This window comes from Trichosurus vulpecula, chromosome 8 (genome assembly GCF_011100635.1).
Source record: "Trichosurus vulpecula isolate mTriVul1 chromosome 8, mTriVul1.pri, whole genome shotgun sequence".
Lineage (NCBI taxonomy): Eukaryota > Metazoa > Chordata > Mammalia > Diprotodontia > Phalangeridae > Trichosurus > Trichosurus vulpecula.
The window spans coordinates 97822623-97827845 of NC_050580.1; the positions used below are offsets into that span (position 1 = coordinate 97822623).

The window sequence follows — 5223 nt, forward strand, 5'->3', positions numbered from 1 at the left end:
AACAACACTGCTCATCTTCCCCACAGTATACTCCATCCCTGTCACCACCCCATCCTGCTGGAATTTTTGTTCTAGGAATCACCATTAGTGGCTTTACAGCTTTGGAATTCAGGTAGAAAAGGGGAATTATTGTTGTCAGGGATGTGGCTAATGAGGTATGTTCTTGGCCCCATAAGCTAGCACCCAAAACGTGTTTTCCCATAGACACACTGTTACAAATGGTGAAATATGGCTTCATAGTTCAGCTACCTTCTGGGTTAAGCAGACTTCTGTGATCCAGCCTAAGAATTTAATCACCAATTTACAATATTGTTTCTACATAAAAACGATTTCATAGTTTCAAACAACTGACTTCCAAAATCTTAGAACACAGCACGTTAGATAAATTGGGTATTGTCTATACTTTACAAGCTCGTAGAAAACAGCAAGCTTATCTTGGCTATGAAGCAGTCTCCAAAATCACCAAGGCATCCTCAAGAGGCAAAATCTTTGGCTAACAAATCCTATATGCCAGTTCTCCTTAATTTGCCAAGTAAGAAATGTTTAACAGCAATTTCCTACAGGCTTAAATATTGGGGACAATGGGTGCATATATAAGGCGTCACTCTGCTAAATATTCTAAGTGGAATCCAGAATTTGGTGCTCACCTTGTAGATATCCATCATGAAACCCACCACCATGAAATATCATCTGCTGTACTTGCATGGCAACAGCAGATGTTCCAAAATGCAGGAGGTATGGAATTGTGAAATATAATGTTATTTAGTCTGATTGAGGAACATTTCCCTAAATGGATCAAAGGGCCATATTTCTATAGTTAAATGTGATTAGAATGGCTTCGAGAAAATTGTAGTCCATTATCTCCACTTGAAAAACTCGTATTTTACCCACCGATATTGTGCTACCAATCTAGTTAATTTCCAGATCTAATGTTTCCAGTTTCACTGGGCAGAAGATTGCAGAAATTCCCCGAAATGAATAATTACTCACACAAGGGAACTTTGAGGTTCTGCTTACACTCTAGTGTACCTATGTAATTAAGGTGTCATAAATGGCTCAAAGTTATCAGCCGTTTGTGAAGCTGGCATTTGAACAGCATTAAAAATGGCTCCTTAAATATCGTCCAAAATGTTTATTTTGAAGAACTAAAGGTTCTCAGTGATTTACTCTCTTCCCCATCAACTGATTACAGTAAAAAAAAAAAGTCTTGGAAAAATATGAATAACCAAAATATCAGAAAGAAATTGGATATGTTAATAAGGCCTTTAAAAAAGACTGGAAGACCTCATACTCCCTCTTTAGAAAAGAACTGTGGTTTGTGAAAGTAGTACATTCACAGTACTGGTGAACTTCAGAGGCAGTCAAAGGCACGTAAGGTTTATGAGAATGGCAGGGAAAAATTATTCACTTCGAAAATCACTTAATAAGAGATCCAGCTTACTCTCTTATGTAAGGTAGGTCTTTTGATCTAAGATCAGGCCAAGGGCTTCTAGATGACAGAAGTTACAGATGCCCATGGAAGATCTGGGTGCAAAAATCTGCCATTAAGAATAGGTCTACAAATAAGGGAAAAGGAAAATGGGCTAGACTGATAGGCATTTGCTGAGGGGAAATCAAGTTCAATACTGTTGAGTGAGTTTTTCCCTGGCTTTTTTGGGAAAGAGTTCCAAAAGCCTCATAAGATGTCTGCAGAACAATGCATCATGGAGGCAAACTTAAAAGGACACAAGTAGATTTAACACCTGTTTTCTCAGATATTAGTAGTGCTCCCATAAAAGGGAAAGGTCCTGTATCATTGCTCTATGATTTAAGGACTCTGTGAGCTAAATGATCATTTCTCCTTCTGAAACACAAGTTGTATCCTTTTACCAGACACGGGGGAGGAGCGTTCCTCGGGCAACTGTACAACACATCATTCACATGGGTTTTTAGTGACACTGTTAATGGCTCCTGCTACAGGACCATCCCTAGATGTACATTTGCCCACCGAAACACAATGTTCCTAGTACCTATTTTGGTTTTACTCTTTTCCCATTTTCTTTTACTCCATCGAAGATTCTTTCATATTTGGAATTAATTCTTGAATATAAACCTGGAGAATTCATTATTGCTCCCACAACATTTTTTTCTCTATTCTCTGAAAGGCTCTGTGTCCCCTGGAACTTGTCTAGAAGACAAGTTTGAACAGTGAGCCACATGAAAATCTTCACATAAACCATCAACCCCTCCCCTTCCTGTCCCACCCCAACTTGTACTAATTAGCAACTATAAACCTTGACACCCTAACAGAAGAGTTTCTAGTCTGAAGATGCAGTTAGTTTCCTTTAGTAGAAAGAGAGGCTGGATTTGCCACCTGGTGGGTTGAGGACTTTGTGGTAGGAGCAAAGCCTGGGGCCCAACCTGGGTTCGTGGTTGTCAATCTGGAGTTTAGACTCAGTTTCCCTGGCTCGCTCCTCCTTTCCTTTGTCACATTTCTCATCATGTTCTTCTCTTGAAGACTGGGTATTCTTTGTAGGTCTGAGGTGCAATTTGACGTCCTCACCTTCACATAAGATATGATCCTTCGGCTTGTTTGCGTGTGCTAAGGGGGCAGTAATGGTGACTGGACACCCAAAGGTGCCACTGGTCTTCCCACCAGGGGGATTCAAATGCTATTGAGCCTGTGCAGGAGTATGCCCTTCACTTCCTTTGTCTCTAGGAGGATTTGACCTTTTGGGTATGTTCTGAGGTTCCTCGGATGCTCCAAAGATATTAGATGCCATTCTATTTGGCCTTTTTGAAGGAATAACTTCTTCTGGAGCTCCAAAGAGATTGCTTGAGTCTCCTCCAGAGAGTTTCATTACCTTGGAGCTTGGCTTGCTGCCCTCATTCTCCTGCCCCTGGAACATGTAGGCAGCAGCTGTGGTAGTGGTTATGGCCGCTGTAGTGGCCAGGGGCAGCCACAGAGGCACTCCTCTCACCCTGAAGACCAGCACTGTTCCCACCACAAGCGTTTTAAAGTGAGGCGGTAAATCATTCTACGCTACTCCAATACTTCCATGTGCATGTTGCCCAGGACAAGCTTGACTTTTCCATTGGCTCAATCTGAGGGAAGAAGAATCAAGCCACAAGTTGCCAGGGGAGAGATGCCTGGAACATGTGACTCCCCTTGCTGCACTGTTATTTATGCAGGGCAGGGCCTATTGCAGAGCAGAGAGCTCAGCTCTTATATTTCCCCTGATGTGATGCAGCAAAACCTCCTAGGTTTTTTTTAAGAGACAGTGCAACAACTGGTAGTTCTCTGTGCAAAGCCTTAAAATAGAGCAGAAGAAATGCAGCCTACAGTCATTAAAGAGAGGGTTCAAACCTTCCATATGTCTCTCTTTTTTTTTTTTTTTGTAAATATCTAATAAGGGAACTATACTTTATAGAAAAGGGAAAGAAAGCCTCTCTCTTCCCCTTCTCACTTATATTTCAGGCTCATAGCTGTAACGACATTTACTAGTATGCAACACAGCCAACCTCAGAGCACATCTTCCCCTAGGAAAATGGGAACCACTTTACATAATTCTACTTTATGGGAAACTTCAGAAATGCATTTATTGTGCTGCCTGGTGTTACTGCTAAATCCAATAGGATGGAAAGGATGTTTCCAAGATGTAGAAATGACACGGAGGAGTTAAACATTTTATTCAATCATGCCAATTATTGAGAAACTGTAAATCCCTTCCTTTGATTAAATATTCTTGTAAACAGTGGTATTAAATTGCACACTTCTAACAGTGACAGTAACAACCAACAGGGATTTCTCTGACCAGCAGGTTCCATAGACAAAAGGCAGTCTATTCTTAATCCATGGAAAACTACTTTTTTAACTTTCTTGAAATTTCAAAACTATCCTTCCTGCAGAACTGGTGGTCAGTGCCTGCAGTGTATGGGGAGGAGTAGGGTGTGGGTATGAGGTGGGGAGGAAGAGGAGCCTCTTGTGTCCTGATTCTCTAATAGAGTTGGACAAGTCCCACTGAAAACTCCTGAAACTGCTTGTCAGAGCTCAAGTCTTCCCTTATCTCAACAGTACATTCAAACTGACTATAAGCCTTAGCTCACAAATAATATATTGTTGTCAGCGTTGCTTTTTCATAACTTGCATCTGCCATTCAGTTGGGGGAGAAGTTGCCATCTGTGCCACAGATTTGAGATGAACTAATGGGCTGAATTCATATTATCCCACTTAAATTAGGAAGCATTCAGAAAACTAAACTTATTATCTGATTCACCTCTCTGCCTGAGTAGCCAAGCAATCCTCAGAGATTATGTGAATTTAAACAACACTGAATTATTAGTGTTACTGAGGGGTGGGAAAGAGATTTCTTCCTAGTTTTAGACTTCCCAAATCAACTGAGCTCTAGTCAAAGCACCTTATTTCCAAAACAAAAGAAAATTAAAACCATTCTTTCCTGTCTGTTATCCATAAGCCCCTTACCTGACCTCAGGAGACTGCAGTACTTTGTAAGCAGGAACTCAGTAATCCTCTAATACCTAGGTGAGACAGATATTGCAGGCAAACAGGTATCTATTAAATGGGGGCTTGAGGAATGAAGATCACGGTGACTTGGTTGAAGGACACAGGAGAAACTAAGGGAAGAGCCCCAAGAAACAGTTCTGGATCTCAATCCTTTTTGCATATGATGTAACACATACAGCCCATATCAATTATCTTTATCCCAATGAGCAATCCAGAACAAAAATATCATTTTTCATTGGCTAAAAATGTACGTCAAAGTCAAAAAAGGAAAACAACAAGTCTGTCCACAGACCGGTCAGTTGGACGGTGTTCACAAGCTTGTTGTTGAAAAAGGATAATTAGCTTTGGCCTTCACATCTCCACTGCACCACTGGGATACCTTCTTGTGCTTCCAAGCATGCTTTCTATACATGCTTTCTCTCACAATAAATATTCTGCCTACTCCATTTTTCACCCTGGCAACCTAGGTGTGGAACAGAAATGTGGCTACTATTATGCAGGTTATAAACTTTCCTTAGAAAATTGAAATTATCTATTTCAAATGAAACCAGAATATGATATATCTTTAGCTTTGCCTTGGGAAGAAAGAATGCCATACTGTTCTACCTTGAAATTCTCTGTGAAGCTGTGGGCAGGAGGTAGTTCACAATGGCTCTTGCATACCCACATGGTTTGCACTTTTAAAGGAAAACAAGAATTTTTTTTAATGTGTCATGTGG

The 5223-nt window shown here is 40.7% G+C and overlaps 1 pseudogene; it reads right to left on the minus strand.

The window, feature by feature from the left end:
* Window positions 1–2324: 2324 nt before the first annotated feature.
* Window positions 2325–2888, minus strand: LOC118828011 (annotated as a pseudogene).
* Window positions 2889–5223: the final 2335 nt, after the last annotated feature.